Below are 19320 nucleotides of genomic sequence, written 5' to 3'. Positions count from 1 at the left end.
AGCATGAAAAAACTGGAGCACTTACTCCATTTCGATAGTTACAAGCCCTGCTCAACTTAACAGTCCAAACTAGAACATTTGTCCCTTCCCTTTTTCTCCTCACGTTTATCACACGAATTTCTCCCATTTTATCTCCAACAGTACTGTAAACCGAAGAGGGAAACAGCCTGCCCTGGCTAGCTTACACTCCTTGGTGCTCAGGACGCCTACAAACAGCTGGGACCAGGAGTGTTCTCACACCACAGGTAATGAGAATAGAACAAGACCGGTTACCAGAAGCACTCACGGGCCAGTTAGAGACACCTAAATGCAAGCACTAGAACACACCTGGGGCCCGGCAGCACTCACCTGAAGGTTTTCAGAACCATTAATAAACAGGCTGTAAAGCTCTCAAATTGGGCAGAGGAAACATTTCAGAAAACTCTGGCTGTAGGTCTCCTGTAGTGTCACTTTGGGTTCAAAGCACTGTTTTTCACAGAGCCCCTTACCAGCTGCAGATGAGAGGAGAGGCGAAGCGGTGGTAGGACAGGGAGAGCACATGGAAGCAACACAGTCTGGGAAATGTGATGATAATCCTGCTTATGAACTTCACTGGACTACCAGTGGGAGCAAAGTAAGTCCTACACATGAGCATCTGCAGGATTTGATCATCGCAGGCACACTTATTAGAAAAGGAAGAAAAAAAAAAAACCAAACCATGTTTTTAGAGTATTTATTAAAACACAGTTGGCCTTCCACAGTAACTAAGGCAGTACAGCTTTAGCTGGCTTGAAGCTGTCCACATGGTGGAACCAGTGTGGCTCTCTGTGCTCAGTCAAATCCTCGCCTGCTTCCCAACTCTGTGCATCACGTGTGTGTCTGGGGCACTCTCCAGTGTAGCTCTGCTCTTGATGAGAATGAAAATTGTAGACGGGGTGACTGAGAAAGCCTGCTCACTTGAGCCGACTGTAATTTGCTACACAATGCCAATGCTGCATGAACCAGGCACGCTTGCCTGTCTTCCAGAAACTAAACTCTTTTAGTACGAACAGAGGATAGGTTGGTGTAAAAAGAAATAAATCCTAAACTCAACTACATTCAGGCAAGCAGTAGGATAGAAAGAATGGAATTATCAGAGAAAAAAGTCAGTTAACAAAAGATTTAAATTATGCCAGTGCCTTTATTTGAAAAAGTTCCCTCCCAGTTTGCTATTCTGCAGGGAGCACATAAAATGTTATGATTTGTAAGTTTTAGTTTCCATGGTCGGTGTTTAGTATTCTATAAAGGTTTGGGTTTTTGCTTTTTTTTTTTTTTTTTTTTCAGTCAATGATCTAATTAACTTCCCCCTGCAACCTTAAGATGCTATCAACATATTGGATTTTAATTACTTGTACAGCAGAATTGTAAACTGGAAGGGCAACAGACCAGGCAATTTCACAGCGTCTTTCTATTGAGCTGCTCTGATCAGACTTAGACTTTGATTTGGTGTATATCTATGCAGATGCTGTGTGTGTTGCAATCTCTCCTATTACTTATGAATGCATAAAACAGAGCAACTAATTTACAAGACAGTGGTGATGAAAGAAACCTCACGGCAACTAAGCAAGGGAGCACATAACCTTCCACTTCGGTAGAGAACACTACTGAATTTTGGGAGGCAGAGGAGTCACCTCCTAACACTATGAGTGAAAGTCTCCATGCAAAGGAAGTCGAGGACTAGAATAGCAGCTGCAACACAGATCTAGACTACGAGATGCCGCCTTGCGCAAAGCCGTATTTAACCCCTTGAATTCTGCAGGCACTGCGTTTCAAAACCATTCACAACTTCTCCATTCTCAGCTCCGCGTTCTCCACGTGTATGTTGTACGTGGTTTATTCAGACATCAACCGTTTCTCACAGAAGAAATCTCACAGGCAATGTCAGAGTTATCTCCAACTTTCAAGGGGAGGTGCTGAGGCAGAGGAGGAGGAGGAAACTTGAAGAGGCTCTTACTGTTACACTCAAGGTTGCGTGCAAAAGAATCTCCCAACTTCTCACTCGTTTTTCCAGACAAGGGCACCACGACTCCCACATATGCATACTTCATCAAGGCCTAATTTCTGGACAATAGCATGTCTAAGACGCATATTTTACAAATTAAAGGATATTATATTAAAGGGTAGAGGAATGACTAGATAAACTCTCAGGACCGCAGATTATTTTAATCAGGAAGAGTTAACCCCATTGATTTTGATGGCACAATAAAAATTATTCTTTGTACCCAGCATTTCTGCCAGTGGCTTCTACAGTAGTAGCTCGCGGTACATAAAGGACAGACAAAAGCTGTGTGCTATCTGAAGTGGTTTAAGTGGGACTTAAACTCTATGCAGGCCTTGAACTAGTCACCTGCAAAGAGGTGACATTCACTCTGTGAAGAATGCCTTTACTTTTTTTAATTGCATTAGAAGTAATACCCACTAGACAGCGATGTGAAAAACAGCCATTGATTACCTGGATAAACCTTTTCATTATAAGCGTTTTTCAAAAATACTCATACAGAGCTGTAATGAAGTCTGCAAGTGCACTGCCAAAGTAATTCTTCAGCTTGATCTTTTGATGTTCATTGACTTGTGAGATTTTTCTATTTGTTCTTCCACTATTTGCAACTTTAAAACTAATATACACAGTTAAGGCATAGGCCTGATTTTTCACAGATTGATCTTCAGGAAAGCCTGTTAGTTCTTCCTGCTGAACCTGCAATTAGTATGTGTTTTAGGTTAGATTGTATCTCAGGAGGAACACAGGGATGACAAGAAGAGTTACAAAATTCAGGGATTTGATACTGGCTCACTCACCCCCCTTTTCCACCCTGAAGTTCAATCCACCCCCAGGCGGGTGTGTACTCTTTCATGTGTTCAGCTCGGCAGGCATCGAAAGTTAAAAGGCTTGCAGCAATTATTTTGACAATAATGGCATTTTAGTGCTTCTGTGTCCAACCCAGAACCTTATATGGGTACAAAACAGCCATATCCAACTGACAGTGTAAAGAAATCTATTTTGGGAAGAGAATTATGCTCATACTTTAAGCTCCTTCAAACTTGCTAAAACTGATTGCAAGATGTGGACTGCACCTACGGTACCTTCCATAAGCATGGAAGTATCTTCAGAAAGTTATAACTATTTTGTTGTCACTCCTGACTTGAACACTGGCCCACTCTTTGCAACAGGCACAACTACCTTTCAGTTTGCTTTTCTCTCCCAAATCAGTCCTCTTTTTCTAGAAACTCTAGACCACCTTGCTCCTTGCTGGCTGTTACTTGCTGTGCTATTCCTTACCTGCTTGCCTTAAGCAACACTGTAAGTTTTGACTCCTGAAAGCATTTTGGGGCAAAAAATACAAGCACCTGATGGATACCATTTTTATCCTGTTAAACACAACCCCCCAAGAGCATTTTATGTTACCGAGAAGAAAGTAATTGCCACTCTAAATAAAGTACTAAATAGCATCTCCAATGTGTATACATGAATATTACATGTTCAACTTCATTTTTATTTACACCAAATAGGAGTGCATCCATACAGAAAATACTCTGATCTCATAGGTGAAACATATCTATTGTAGAGAGGGTTATACTTTAAATGAAATAATTTTATAGACATTCAGAAGGCACCAAGGAGACAGTAGAAATAATTGTTTTAGTATAATTTAAAATGTAAATGTCATGTAATATGTAATTTAAATGTAAATCTGCACCTTAAACCTTCAATCCATCAATGTAAATCTCCATTTAAGAAACAAAATTTCCATGTGATCATGTTAATTCCTCCTTCTATAATAATTATAGAATGAGAAACCTATAACCTTCCATTAAAAAACTGGTAACTAACTATCTTCATAACAGACTGAGTTGGAAAACTATTTAAAAAAACGGTTACTAATAAAAATAGATTTAAAGATGTAAATGGTTTATTCACGTAATAACTAAGCAACAACCCCCCCCCCCTATATTTCACACTGCATTAAAAACAAAACCAAACCCCATGATGAACCCTGGCAGCAAAATTTATATGTGCGTGCCCTTTGGGCCTGTAACAGAGCTTCCATCCATTTTGGGATAATATGATCAATTCCTTCCCATGCACTCTGCAATTCATAAATGCCTGCTGGAGTAGGAAGAATACCAATGCTGTGTCCCTTAAAACAAGAAAGCAAGACTCCAACACTCCTTGGTTTAAATTAGACAAAGTAAGAAGGTAAAAAAGCTAACTGCTTAAGTCCATAAGGTCATGCAGAATGTAGCATTCTTTAAATGCACTTTAAGAGTCATTCGAGTTCAGGCTTCCTGTATCAGGTTTTTAAATTAGTGTTACTTTGGTTTGAGAGTATAATCCAAAACTTTCTGCTATCTGTGGGAGACTTTCCACTGACTCAGGACTGGACATACTATTTAGTTTCCTATAGACAAATAAGACAATACATGTCATCTGCCAAAGGTAACAGGAATATCATGAGAACTCTCCTTTCTTTTAAAAAAAAAAAAAAAAAAAATCTGCAGCCAGAGAGAAAAATAAATATCAAAAAAAAAGAGAAAAAAGAAAGGAATGATTTATCAAAGAGTAAAATCTTCTGAAAATCATACTTGGTGTATATACAAATGTAGAAGTAAATATACCAGAGCTCTTTGTGTATGGGTAGCAAAACAAATACAGTGATCAAAACCTCTTGGATGCAGTCAAATAGCTTTCCTACCCTTTTGCACACTGAATTCCAATAAAAAGCAAGACTAATTCTGAAAAGATTGCCAATGCATTTAAAAGTCCATGTCAAAGCTTTTTGTTCACCAACTCGGTACTTCCCGAACTGAAACAAGTAACTGTCCATCTAAAACACTGTAAATATTTGTAACTTCTTTATGGTTATTATATCTTGCAGATGAAAATGTAAATTAATTCTTCTACAGCTTTATCTTCTGGCCAGAACAAAATCTTTTCTATCACCTATCCTACTGCGATTCTGTAAGACCAGTTAGTGTGAGCAATGTATTAGAAAGAATAATGTAACTTGTGTCAAAAAATCAGTATTAAGTGTATTGCCTTTACAGAAACCCCAAATTGACCTCTCTCTCTGATGAATTAACTTCAGTGTGAAGTATCTTGGCCTACCATGGTTGTAAAACACAAAAATGCTATCACGTATTTCTCTAAGCTACTCAGTGCCACTGCCTGCCCCCCCCCAGCATTAAAATAAATAGACTTGATGGTGCTGCTTCTTGTTTTCTAGCTCCTGAGATCAACTGTTTCCACTGTACTTTTCTATATTTGAAATTACCTAAAACAAGCAAAAATAAAATAGAGAAAAATAAAGAAAACAAGACCAGTTTCAAATAATGCTATTTTTTTCTAATTTGGCATTCTAAAAATATTTGTGTCTGTAGTTATAAAACCACGTGCACTCTTTTATTATTAAAATTGAAGCTGCCTTCTCCTTCTGGAAATGTCCACTTACATTGACAAAAGAATTTCAGGAGCTGAATGAATGCCACAGTAAACATATCTGTATGCAGGTATCTGAATACATGGGCAACATGCTAAGTGTACCTCAGATTTGAAGTGTTGCAAAGTATCAGTCAGCAATTCAAACACAATCAATCAAAGGCTATAGAAAATGGTGACTAAATTAATATTTAATAAAGGTATATTGGTTATTATAATAATAAATTCATTTTTCCTTAGCTCCTCTTCCTTCCCCTTTGCAAAATCTTCAATCGGTATCCAGAGCAATTTACTTTTCTATTTGTGTTTTAACAACTTTGAAAAGAGCAAATCACTTTGAAACTCAGAGAGATTGGACAGGAGCTAAATGTTTTCCTGGGCAGATAACAGGATACAATGGTGAGGTTAATTTAAATTTACGTGTGTAAAGATAAATAAGTACATTGCCATCTTAAATCTATAGACTCCATCCAAAAAGACTGCCCTAATTTAAAAAAAGAATGCATAAGGTAATGCATCAACTACATACCAAATACGGAACCAACATTCACTCTTTTTTTATTCATAAAACCTTCATTTGGAGCATCAGTGAGATGAAGCTCTTTGGAGGCCCCCTCCTTTTTTTAAAACAAAGCAACAAAACATGATCAATGCTTAGACATGCATTTTGGACTATCATGCCTGGACAATTTTCATGAGAGTTTTGAAAAGTTTTGTGGAAGACCCTGAAAACCACTATAGCGGTCAGATCATTATTGCAAACTATTATGTATATAGGCTTAATCCAAATGCGATTTGAAGTCGATGGAAAAAGCCCCGTCGCCTTCAGAGGCCTTTGGATCAGATCCTTTGTTTCCAGAGGTACGGCATAGCAAATTTCAAATGTATGCAAGAGGGAAGAGTGTACAACTACTAAACAACTGGTAATGCTAATCTTCTGTGGAAAAAGACTGTTTTTACAAAGTGCAACTCAAAATCATGAGCTCTTACATTTGACGGTATATATTTTTAAAAGACAAGCTGCAAAGGGCCTGATTCTGGGCATTTTATTCCTGCCTATCCACCTACAAATCAAGGCATCTTAAACAGAATTACGTTCTGTTTTGGAGATCGTGAGTCAAATTTTAATGAAATCCTATTTGTACTGGGGTCACTAGGAGATTTAAAATATTCTATGTGAGTGCAGGAATATCTGTGGACATATGTCTGCATCGTTCCTAGGAAAATCACAAAATGGTTTGCTCACTAGTGAGAAGTTATAGGCCAGGTTTATTAGTGATTCCACAAATACGTATACATACTACGTTAGTGAATATCTGGGTAGAGGGGGATTGCTCCAAAGCCTATCAAAGGCAACAGAATTCACCCTATCGTGGATCAGGCACAGAGTCAAATGAATAAACAAGTACAGATTTGCACAGCCAGTACAGTTTACAGTAGTATAAACTCAGGACTTGCAAAAGTGTGCGTGCACTTGAAAACATCTACCCCGCCATTTTAAATCTACTGGGATCACTCTACTTATGAATGTCTATTGTGCTGGCTACAGGGATTTCAACTTTTTGTCTTCTGGCTGCAATCATAAATCTAGCTAGCTGCATGCATACTGAATAAATGAATACCTATCTTTGCAAAAATCAAATGCATTGTAGAAGCACACACACTGTATGAACATGTATGTAGCTATGAAGAAAGGTTCTACAGTATGTCTTATTTGAAAAACAAAGACGTGCAATCATATTTCTAAATTATTTTTTTTTCCTTCTCAGACAGGTACGGGCACCATAAATCAAAATTAAAACTGTATGGCAGTATTGCTTTGTTATATAGATTAGACCTCCACAACAAGCACCATTGCGAGGGGAGGAGGAGGGAGGGCTGATTACCTGCACCTGTTTCAAGCTGAGAGCAACTGATGCAGTTAGTAGGAAAAATGCCTAATTAGAGCACATTTCCATTTTCTTGAGGGAAGGTGTCACGATCACAGGCCTGCCCGTGCCCTGAGCACCCGTGTGCACAGGAGACTTTGAACGCTGCCGTACGAGGTACAAGGCCCTGCCGCGGTTTATCGTGCCACAGGAATATGTGGCACATGGACGAAGACCGATTACAGTGAAACCATTCTGCCTGCAAGGGAGCTACTGAAACACTGGGTGGATATGAATTACAGCCACCTCCCCCCCCGCCAAAGAAATTTTTTTGCAAAAGAAAACTGGATGAAACAAGGCATTCCTTCCACTCCTCCTTTTATTTCTCCTTAGCTGCTACAAAATGTTTGTGGATACTTGGCACATACTAGGAGAAGGCAGTGCTGTACCAATACAGCCACACAAAATATAATCCAGCCTCAGAGTCTTACGTTATCTCCTACATTCAGTGAAGACAAGAACTCCGGACTGCACCCACATCTGAAAGTGGTGACTCCTGCTCCATTCCCTTTCCCTTTCTTCTCTCCACCTCCTCCCTCTTCCCTCTCCTTTACCCACAATAAAATCTCCCTTAACCTGATCCAAACCTGGCAGCTTTCATCCAGGAACAATTCCAATTAATTTCAAAAAGTTTAGCCTGAATAAGGACGCCACGCACCCCATTTATTATCTCTGAAAGCAACCACCACATCGTAACCCACCTATCTGTGTAAAATGCTGTGGACTACGCTCCTCTTGTTTCACTGCAGGCTGCACTCTGCCTTGCACGTAACAGTGCTCTCTGTTGAGCACTTCGTATTACTCACGGGCCTAGAACATATGTACCTTTCCCTCGTGTTCCCCGCTTTCTCGGCGTTAGTATCATTTGGTAAAACCCATATTTTTAGTCAAGACAGGTGGGAGTTTAAGAATAGACTGTTCATTTATCAGCAATGCCTAACATATCCTTTTGGAGGATAAAAATCCATTTGGAGGAGGGGGGGTGGGGGGGGAGAGGGAGTTTGGAGCAAAACCAGTGCATCTTAGATTATTTTCACTGTGTTTCACTCTATTATTATTATCTGAAAATACAGAAAACTTCATCCTAGCCAGCTATAGAAGAATTCTTTTAATTAAGCAAAGTATCGTCTACACTTTTAATTTTCATTCCACGCACCAAACATTTTGTACGAGAATCTTGGCAGTCCAACACAAAACACTTTCAAAATGTAAATGCCCTAGCTCATGTGCATAATTCCTGAAGGCATTCATCTGAGGGGCTGAATACTTCTATCAGCAGTTATATTTCAAGTTACAGACTAAAAATAATTTTCAATCCAAAACCTGGAATTCACCAATCTAATGAACAGATTTTAATCCTTCTTCAATTAACATACACGTGATCTTTATGCACTGCTATGTTCATTTTCAGCATGCTTATAGAAATCCTCACTGTGAAATAAACCAGTAATAAGGCAATTCTGCTTCTTTTACTTTCACAGAGATCATTTCTAGCAAGCCACCACAAAATAATGAACTAATACACCAGAAGCAATTTTATATTCCTTTAAGTGCTAGTCCTCAGCAACAAACCAACCCCAACAAGTATTACAACCTAAGAAAAAAAATCCTCTTTAGATAAACAGCATCATTAGGAGCAGTATCATTGAGTACTCTGAAATTTCTCAGTGAGGAGTGTTTAGCAGTTTGTGATTTTATAACAACTCCAAGTTAAACCCCTCAACTAATATTGTATTTGCATTGTACCATGCAGCTACTACAGGCCTCCAAAAAGTAGCTTGAAGAAATTAATTTTAACTATCACCAAGCCATACGTTCCTAAATTCCTTTCTTAGTCTACACAGTTCACTAAAACATTCTCTACTTACTTTAAGCTTGATCGGCCAATAAATACTGCTTTACTACTTAAAGTTATGAGTTGTTTTTCAGTTTATGTTGCCATAAAACAGTTCAAATGCAATGCCAATACGGAGATGGTTTTGATACAATGCTGTCAATGGCCTGAATTTAAAACTATTTTTGTACAAGTCACTAGGTATTTTCTAATTATTTTGTGGGGGTGTTTTGTGGAGAAAAAAACCCCAAACCTGTCTGGATTTGTTTTGTTATTTAATTCCTGGATATAAATAAAATTAAAGGGAAAAGATTAAAATATTTTACATAAGCGTCCCATTTTTTTCAGTGTAGAGGAAAGCATTTTGTTTTAAAAATGTATATGAAAGGACTAGTTTCCTCATAAAGTGTCTTTAAAATATATTTATTTCCAGATACTTTAATTTGCACATGCACTTGTCTATATAAAGAACACAAAGTAAGTATTATAATAGGTCTGGCAATTCCATAGTAGTAGTAAATCTTAAGTGTATAACAGTCTGCCAAATCGTGCCTAACTCGGTACATCTATATCCACACGCTACTTTGATCTATAAATGGCATTACTCTAATATTTAAGTATTATACTTAAAATAAATTCCTTCATTAACACCTGAAGAGCAAGAGAAAGAGAGTGGGAGTGTGCGTGAGCATGTGCCGGTGCGTGAACGTAAAAGATAAAGAAGAAAATACACTTACGGCACTTATGGACCTTTAAAGGCCACGAAAAATACTATTTTTAAAATAAATGATAAAAATGGTAATTATAAACTAATCCTGAAGAATTCCAGGTATTATAAAATTTAAATACAAAGCCTGAAAATATTTACGTCCAAATTCACGTTACTAAGACAATCAGGAAACGTAATTGTAATGAGATACAATTACTGAAGATCATCACATAGTTACCTTAAAAAATATTAGTCCGGAAATGTGAACACGTACCCTCGTGCATACACACACAAATGGCATAAAACCCTACGTACTTGTTAGCAGCTGCGTTAGAACTGCTCTGCACATGGATGTTTAATAATGTTTCAAACGTACTGAAATATTAAATAAATATAAAAACTTGCACCACCCAACTTTGTTTCTTTTCTTGAGCTTGCTTCTGTTTATTTAAAAAAAAAAAAAAGAAAAGGGAAGGGGGGAATGCCATTCAAGAAAGGAGCTATATTGTAATCAATGAAGGCAAGACTGGCACAAGTCCTAGAACATTTGCATTCAGAAATAAAAGCTGTGATCGACCTTTGTCTGCTAAGAAAATGAAGCTTGCTGGTTTTAAACAGACTAGCGAAGGGAGGGGCAGACTTGATAGAGAGGGAGAAGAGAACCTAAAAAATAGCAACAATAGCAAATATTAGTATATCGCATCCCTAATAGCCAGCAAGCGACCATCCTGAAGGAGCCTAAACCTCACCGGGCTACTAACGTACTACTGGTTAATAATAAATTAACAGGCAGGCGCGAGCCAATTTGCCGATACCCGGCTAGTTTTCTGAAACTTAATTTTCCTACTTGGCAATTACTCGCCGCCCGTGCCATCGTAAGCGGTACATAAACACGAAACGCTGGCGCACGTCAAGGGGGGAGCAGGGAAAGCAGCTTACCCTGCGCGGGGTGGGAAGCCAGCCTCGGGGAGCCGCCGATGTGGTGGTGGTGGTGGTGGTGGTTCACCTTGCAGCTCTGCAGTCTCCTGGAAAAGCAGGCAGAAGGCACTGAGCGAGCTCTGTGGCATTTCTCGCCCTTGCAAGTGCATGCAGGCCTGGGAGAGGAGGGGAAGGCGGTCCTTACCTAGCAACCGGCGCCGGCTGCTCCTCCGCCCGCTCCCCTGCCACAACTGCCCCCGGCTGCCAGCGCCCGGCAGCAACAATGGGCGGCTGCGAGGGGTGGCAGGGAAGGGAAGGGGCGAGGGGAGGGAAGGGAAGGGAAGGAGGGAGGGAAGGGAAGGGAAGGGAAGGGAAGGGAAGGGAAGGGAAGGGAAGGGAAGGGAAGGGAAGGGAAGGGAAGGGAAGGGAGAGAGAGAGGGAAGAGAGATGGAGGGACAGAGGAGAGGAGGGGAGGGGAAAAAGAGAAGCGTGTTAAGCTTGTCTGGTAGTTAACAAGTCTTGAATGAAGAATGTTAGCAAACAGACAAACAGCATGTCTGATGCATGCTAATAGTCCTGGCTTCACCACTGACACTATGAATAATTCAGTAGAAAGGAGGGAAAAGGGGGGGGGGGGGAAGGCACCCTCCACCCTCCCTTCACGCTTTCAAACGTCTGCAGAGAAGACGAGAATAAAAAGTATGCCGCAACTTTCTCCTTTCCACCCATCGCTAAGAAAATATTCGGCAAAAAGGCCAGTTAGGCACCATCGCTTTCGCTAGTGCTGCCTCTCGGAGATTTTCGATTCCTATTTTTGTTGGCTATTAATTTCCCCCCCCCTCCCCTCTTTACCGCCTATTTTACTTCTTTTGTCTAGGAGCTGGCACCTGTCCCAGAGACGGCATTTTACTGCACATCCCCTTTTCCCTCCTCAGCAGAGAAAGAGGGGGGAGAGGTTTGCAAGGACGAAGCAGCCTGTGCAGCCCCTACCCCACACCCAGCCCCCTGTCCGTCCGTCCCCCCCCCAATATTTCCATTTCAGCCATGGTCAAATTACATGGGGTTTGGAGTGCTATCATCCGCCCTATTTCACATGGCGCAGATACCTAAAGCCATTAAAAATATATTTCTATTAAAGAGAAAGAGAAAGCCGCGAGAGCAAGAGGCTTGTTCCATAAGCAGCACTGTGCACTGATACTCGGGGGAGAAAAATCACAAATAAAAGCCTTCATTCTCACAGCATACAAACTAGCAAAGCCCGATTCATTGCTCAGTCAAAGAAATCAATTTCTTTAACGGAGGAAAAAGAGAGAGAGAGGAGAGAGAGAAAAAAAGGATCAGCGGAGGGGAAAATACTTGGAGCTTTAACCTCAACATTGCGATATACAGTACAGCCGAGCACAGCGCAGGAGAGACGGAAAAAGAGCCCGGTTCTTAAACGCTGGAAGAGGAGGGTTAAATAAAGCAGAGGAAAAAGAAGATCCTATTTGCAGCATTTTTAAAAGTTCTGCTCTGGCAAAGGCCGTCTGAAGGGGAGGCCCTTGCAGCAGGAATGCGAGCAGCGGCAGCAGCAGCAACCTTTTTTTCAGAGTCCAGCCTCCCCCTTGTGAGCGACTGGAGCAATCTGGCTAAGGAAGAGGAGGAGGAGGAGGAGGACGTGAGCTAGCGAAACGCAGAGGGCTAGAGCTGATGATGAAAGAGAGGCACGGCCCTGCGTGAGCAGGCTCGTTTTCATCATACGCAGGCACACACACACACACACACATACAGAGAGACGGGCACCCCGCACGCATGCACACCGCAATGAACCAAGCGCCCTGCCCGGCAGCCACCGCCGCTCCGGCCCCGGCCCCCGGGCCGGGTCTCCGGCCGGGCAGCCCGGGGGTGAGGATGGGGACGGTCCTGCCGGGAGGGGACCCAGAGGGAGAAAAAGAGCAACTGGGAGGAAAGGCGCCGCGCTGGAATGTAAATGCACCCACGCTATGGCAATATTGCTTGACAGTGCAGGGCGGCTAATGAAGCTTTTAACTGGGGGGGGGGGGGGGGGGGGGGGGAGAAGGAAGGTCCTACGGAAATATCTTCCGGGATTAAAACGGAGAGAAGAGGGCTCCTCTTTGTATTTACACATACCTAGACGTCTCTCTCTAGCGAAGCAGCCCGCAAGGACCACGAAACTGCAGCACGCACACACACACACACACACAAAACCCCCAAACCCACAGAGCTGAAAATGGATATTTGAAAAAGTAAATACTGCATGTGACAAAAAAACTTCGTGATTTTGTTTTCTCATGCCCTTACTTCTAAACCAGCTGCACAGCCAAGCTCAGGCTGCTTGGCCCTTATAACTATCTTGGCACCGAGTCAAAAGCTGATAAGCATTTGGGCGAGACAGCTCAACTGCTGTGCTGGAAGAAAAACAGCTGCCATGATTGCTGTTTGATTGAGAGCGCTTACACACACTCACAAAAAAACATATCGGACTGCAAAGACGGGCCACAAATGCCTGAGGATTCAGCTTCAGAGGATCAACACACATTTCCTTTAAAAAAAAAAAAGAAGTTTTATATAGTTTCTCCTCCATTCCTCCTCCCCTTTTTTACAGAAAACGTACTGCATTGACTTGCTTTTCTTCTTCCCATCCCCCCTCCATAACCTCAAGCAAACTCAAGGAATTGTGCCAAAAGTCCCGTTGCTAGTTACCAAGTGCATTTTTTTAAACGTCCCTTTGATACTTCTTTCCCTCGTGCTTGCCATGGAATATGCAAGTAAGATAATCTTTCCATTACTTACAAGAAGTAATTAAAAAAGAAAAAGAACTCCTAGCTCCACGTTCCTTTCTCTTTTTCTCTCTTAAGGGGCAAAAGGAGGGAAACGAGGGGGAGAAGGATGTTTTTTCTCTTTGCCGAGTCCAACATTTGGCTTTTTCCATTTGTGGCAGATCACTGTAACGCTATTGTAAAACAACTTCCTGCCCCTTTTGGCTCACGTTCCAGAAGCTGCTAGGCTAAGTTCATAGCACAAACTTTTTTCCCCCTTGCCGAAGAAGAAAGACAAAAAAAAATTTCCTGCAAATTATTTTCCCCCTTTTCTGGCTAATGGACTCACGAGGTGAATTGATTGCAGCTCTTTAAGAATGTTACACAAGAGACGTCGGTATCCCAGCTGGATAATTCATAAGCTGAAAAGGTGGGGTCATTATAAATATATGTCTGTCTGTGTCCGTGTGTGTGTGCATTTTAATTTTGTAATTTTGAATTGTAAGTCTTAATACCATCAGGTGGATAATGAGCTAAGCTGCTTCATCTGTCGTACTAATTTGTGTATCTATCATAGCACAGATCATTGGCTTAGTATATACAGCCTCCTACTTCCCAATTGCTTTTGTACTCTAAGGTGACCTGCATCTCGCTTGTCTTCCTCCCCTCCTCTAAATGCTCAGTCTACTGAAAATACCCACCGAAAGCTTCTAAATCCTCCCTGCTAGAAACGGGAGATGTTGCAGTCTCTCTGCTGTAAGCCAAAAAGGAAAAAATAAGGCCTCCACAACTTGCTCTCTCACGATCTCTCTCTCCTTCTCCCTCTCTCTCCCTCTGTTTCTCTCATAGCAACAGCATTTCTTGGTACGCCTGCTTTGGCATACATCAGCATTTCTACCCGTCCAAGTGTCCTTTTGCGTCACATCTCGCCATTTCACTCAACCAATGAAATCTCCTTGTTGCAATAAAAATATATATACTTTTTCTGTTATTGGTATATTCAAAAAAATTTTTTATGTGCTTTCCTAACAAAAAACGTTGTCAAGCATTTGATTTGCCCGGGGAGGGGGGTGCGGGGGGGGGGGGGGGGGGAGCTGTACAGGATTCAACCTTGAAGAGTCTTCTTTGTGGAAAATATGTTACCATAAGAAAAAAGGGATTACATGGCTACTTAAGGGAAGTCATAGTTGTCCCTCTCATTTAATATTTATTTTGCTTATGCTATCATTACTTTCCTGATGTACTTTTAAAACAGCTAGGCAGTTTCAACTAATTGGAAAAGTCAATACCATGCGTTTCTAAGACTTTGTACAATATTCTTCAGGAAAAAAGATATTAATTGATGTTTTATTCCTCTAAATATTGATCATAAGGTGATAGAAAAAAATGCAGTGGAAAAAGAAAATGGGTAGATGTAAGTTTCTATCCCTTGCAACTCTCAGATCCCATCCAAAGAGGCTGCTCTCCAACCTCTGCTTAAAAACGCACTATCCTGCAAAATGGAGCAGAGGTCTTTAGAATCATAGAGGTTTTTTCCAAGATGCATTTCCTTCTTACATAAACTCACATGATTTTTAAAAATGCAGTATTTAACTGATCAGCTGTGGTAATGATAGTGACAAAGACTTAATACTATTTACAATATACTATAGCTTGTAATACAGCCATTCCAAGAGCTGTATGTACTCTGCCTAACTGGTAAGACTGGCAAAAGCAAGCACCACTAAGAATAGGACGTACTGTCTGTGATGGAACATACTTTCTACCTATACATCATCAAGTATATGAAAACCCATCTCATTGTTTTCAGGCCTGACTTCAATCACATTTGCTCTATTAAAATGCAGAGTATTAGCCAAGTCTAAAAAGTACAGGGTGGCACATGTGGCTTTCTCGGAACTGGCTGGCTGTGCCACATCTTGAACGACTACTGCAGTGGAATATTTAAGGAACCTCTGTTACACATTTTTATCCACCCTCAAATCTCAAGAAAATGCTCAACCACTGGCATTCTGAGGAGAGTAAACATTTCTTTTGTAAGCCAAATATATGTTTTATGGTTTACCCTTACCAACTTTTTTTTTTTTTTAAAGGTGTGAAACCACAAAATTTTTTTTAATATTTATTTTTAGGGAATTATAATAAAAGCATACTAGACATTATCAGGACATAGCTGACAAGATATTTAAACAGTTACTTTCCCACAAATTTTTATTTCAGTAAAATGACACCTAGTAATTCTGACCTATTCTAATAACTTTGGTATCTATTGCATACAGACTGTGGATGCAGAGGATGTGTATGCATAAATTCTGGGTGGTTAAAAAGTAAAAGCAAGCAAAATTTCTGGATAAGAGACTTAGCAGCAGCCAGCCATAATGTCCAGCTAAAACTGTTATCATTTTTGTTTAAAAATAATGGCATGACATTCGTGATAGTATTTATTTTAACAGAACACGCACAGATGAGAATGTTAACCCTATACAGAAAAAAAGACATTATATGCAATAGTGCATTCAACAATTTTTAATGCCAGTGTAATGTAAAAGACAGACCTGTTTTTTAGGGAAGGATCAGACTCAAGTATATGAATAGCTTAGCTGATAGTGTTTTACTTGCATTTAATCGGTTTTCTGAATGACTTTCTCCTTTTTTTTCCCTCAGACACTATGTTTAGCTCATTTATTTTTGTACTTTCTATATAAAAATACAGATCTTCTTGTTCTTTACCCTCCATACCTATCCATTCCCTTCTCACCTTTTGTATAAATGTGGAAACAGCTGAGTTTCATCTCTGCTTTTGCCTGTCTCATAACTGGGATAATTCTGGTGTATTTGGAGGGTTAAAAGTGCATCGCCTTTACACAATTACGGCTCAGATTCATTCATTGAACGTTATCCTTCTTCAAGGAGATATATAAATGCATTATATCTGTCACCATAGTTGTAAAATATGATTGAAAGTCATCTGACTTTAGGTTACCACAGTACTAAAAAATAAGGATTCAGGAAAGAGGAAAACAATTACGTGAAGTCCAACTTGTAAGCTTCACTTAACAGAAATGGAATTCCAAAAAGGGAAGTGGAGGAATTATTTTAAGATTCATCATGCCTGGATAAATTCAAATTATGTAAATAGTCGTAAGCCAATATTTTCAACTGCAGTTTATAGCGTTACATAATTTTATAACCTCTCTCTTTCCCCTTATCACAAGTTATGTCTATTGGAAACTCATTATAGATACTCCTACTATACACTAATTCATTTGCTTACATTTTAACTCAGAGTGGTATCTCTTGTTCTTTCATCTCAGTTTTGTGTGATACAGACATCAACACTAAGGTCAGCTCTAAACGGATCGTCATTTTTTTTCTTTCTAAATAATACAGCTCATTTTCAATATGGGGTGGTTTGTAATCTAACAACCTCCAGAAATGTTTAATAAACAATGATCAGGTACATGATTTTTTAAAAAATAATCCAATCAGACATATTTCTTTTTTAGGATTAAGCTATTCAGAAAAGTGTGAATTCACATTTTTTAGATTTTTTTTTATCGTATCATTAAAATAATTCCAGTACATGTTATAAAAAACATCACCAAGAATAGCCTTACTTAACATTTAGAGAGCTTTTCTTTTTAAAGACACTCTCCGGGGATTAAAAATAATAATTAAAAAAAACCCCAAACATAAAAGCAAAGCAGTCTTGTCCATCGTTCCCTAAAGGAACTGAAGGTGCTCTGTGAGATTATAGCCGGTGTACGCTTCATAGAAAGGACAGTAATTACACATTGTACGTGTTACCTGGAAAAGTTCTATTCTACTGTTGAATAACTCACATTAACTCCAATGGATCAGTGGCGTATTAAATTATGGGAGAAAAATATTTAAATACCAAATAAAGACAATTTTGAAGTAAGTGATTTGAACTGTAAAGGCAAGCTGAACAAGGATATATTTCCACATTCTCCCCTTCAAAACATAATGAAGCATTTTGCAAAAACACTTCTTTCAGTACGCTGTATTTTAACAGTAATGTTTTATAGCAAACTTGGCATTAAACTGGTATCAACATAAATGAAACTCTGGCAGTAGGACAAGTGTTTTGTTTTTTAATTTATTTTTTTTTAAAGAAAGGAGGCATTAAACAGTGCATTGCATTAGCAGTTTTTTTAATGATGTTACCGACACGATTTTGTTTATCTTGCGACTATTTTTTTTTCTTTTTTTACTGTACAGAGCTGTACGCTTGAAACTGACGGTATTAATATTTTGCTTATACACCATTCTTACTGATGAAAATTTACATCACCGGCAGCAAATCAAAGCCCAAGACGAGATTTTATTTACTGGCTTCTACCTATTTATCCTAAATACGCTGCACAGTTCCTGGATCCTGCAGATACCTATCTGCAAAGGAGGCGCAAGCTGGAAACCAAGCCATGGCATAGTTTTCACGTCTAGTTTTACGGCCAGCTAAGCAGCAAGCTCCTCAGCTGTAAAATACCACAATTTTATTTTACTGAAAAAGTAACTAAACTTTACAATACGCCCAGCTTCCCCTGGCGCTGTTAAGTCATGCTCTGACAGACTGTAATTTATTCTTCACGCAGAGAGCAGACAATACAGCTCCACGCTCCGGATCACTCTCTCTTGTTCTTTCCCGCTAGCCCACGCCACGCCGCGCCACGCCGCTCCCCCCCCCCGCCCTGCCCCGCTCCGGCCCCGGCCCCGGCCGGTGAGGGGCTGCCCCGCCGGCCTCGGTCCTCCCGGCTCCATCCAGCACCTTTCCAGGTCCTGGGGGCCGGGAGGGCTCAGAACCGTTCCACGGTGAGCACCGCGAAAGCCGCAGCTCCCTTCCTCGGCAGCGCTTCTACCTCTGCCTGGAGACGGGGCTCGGGGGGGGGACACGACGGCGTGCACGCTGCGCTGCACTGGCGAAAAGCTGACAAGCGAAAATACTAAGAGATTTTTACCACCCGGCATTTCTGTACCTTCAGCAGTGACTGACAGGTCTAGGTCTCCCGCTGTAAAGAGTCTGTCCTGGTAATACTCTTCTCCTGGTTATCACTAGGAGCACAGAGTTAAAACAAGCTATTGGATTTTAAAACACAGCCCTCTGTTTATTTAAATGGACGCGACTGCTTAAAAGTGGATGCCTCACTGGAGGCGGAAAAAACCCCAGTGACATAACTTTAAAAAAAAAAAAAAGAAGAAAGAATGGTAAATAACACACTGTAAAACAAGAAAATGTTAATTTTTAGAGAACGATAAGCTGCAAAAAGCAAGCAAATGTACATGATGAAATCTGCAATGAAAACTTGAAATTTCTTAGGTCTAAAAGGGGATTAAAATACCTTCATATTGTAAATTACTTAGAGGCTTTTAAACTAGTCGAGAGTCATCCAGTGACCAAGTTCTCTGATATTAAGAGTATCTATTTTGTAATTACAACAGAGTGCTACAATCCCGAACAAAGTGAATTGTAATGGCAACAAAAATGACATACAACAGAAATTCGTTAGTGGTTTTTTGGTAGTGAAATGTTAGTAAAGATGAAAAGTTTGCATAAATCGTAAGAAAATAAAAAGGGATGTCCATTATGGTAACATACTCATAGTATAGTTGCAATTATTTAGTACGTGCAGAGACACTTAATCCAAAATGGTTGTAGATACAGAATTCACAGGGATGGGACCTGTTTAATGAGCTGAGTA

The sequence above is a fragment of the Harpia harpyja genome, chromosome 6 (genome assembly GCF_026419915.1).
Source record: "Harpia harpyja isolate bHarHar1 chromosome 6, bHarHar1 primary haplotype, whole genome shotgun sequence".
NCBI lineage: Eukaryota > Metazoa > Chordata > Aves > Accipitriformes > Accipitridae > Harpia > Harpia harpyja.
Note: the sequence above shows the minus strand (reverse complement) of the source record.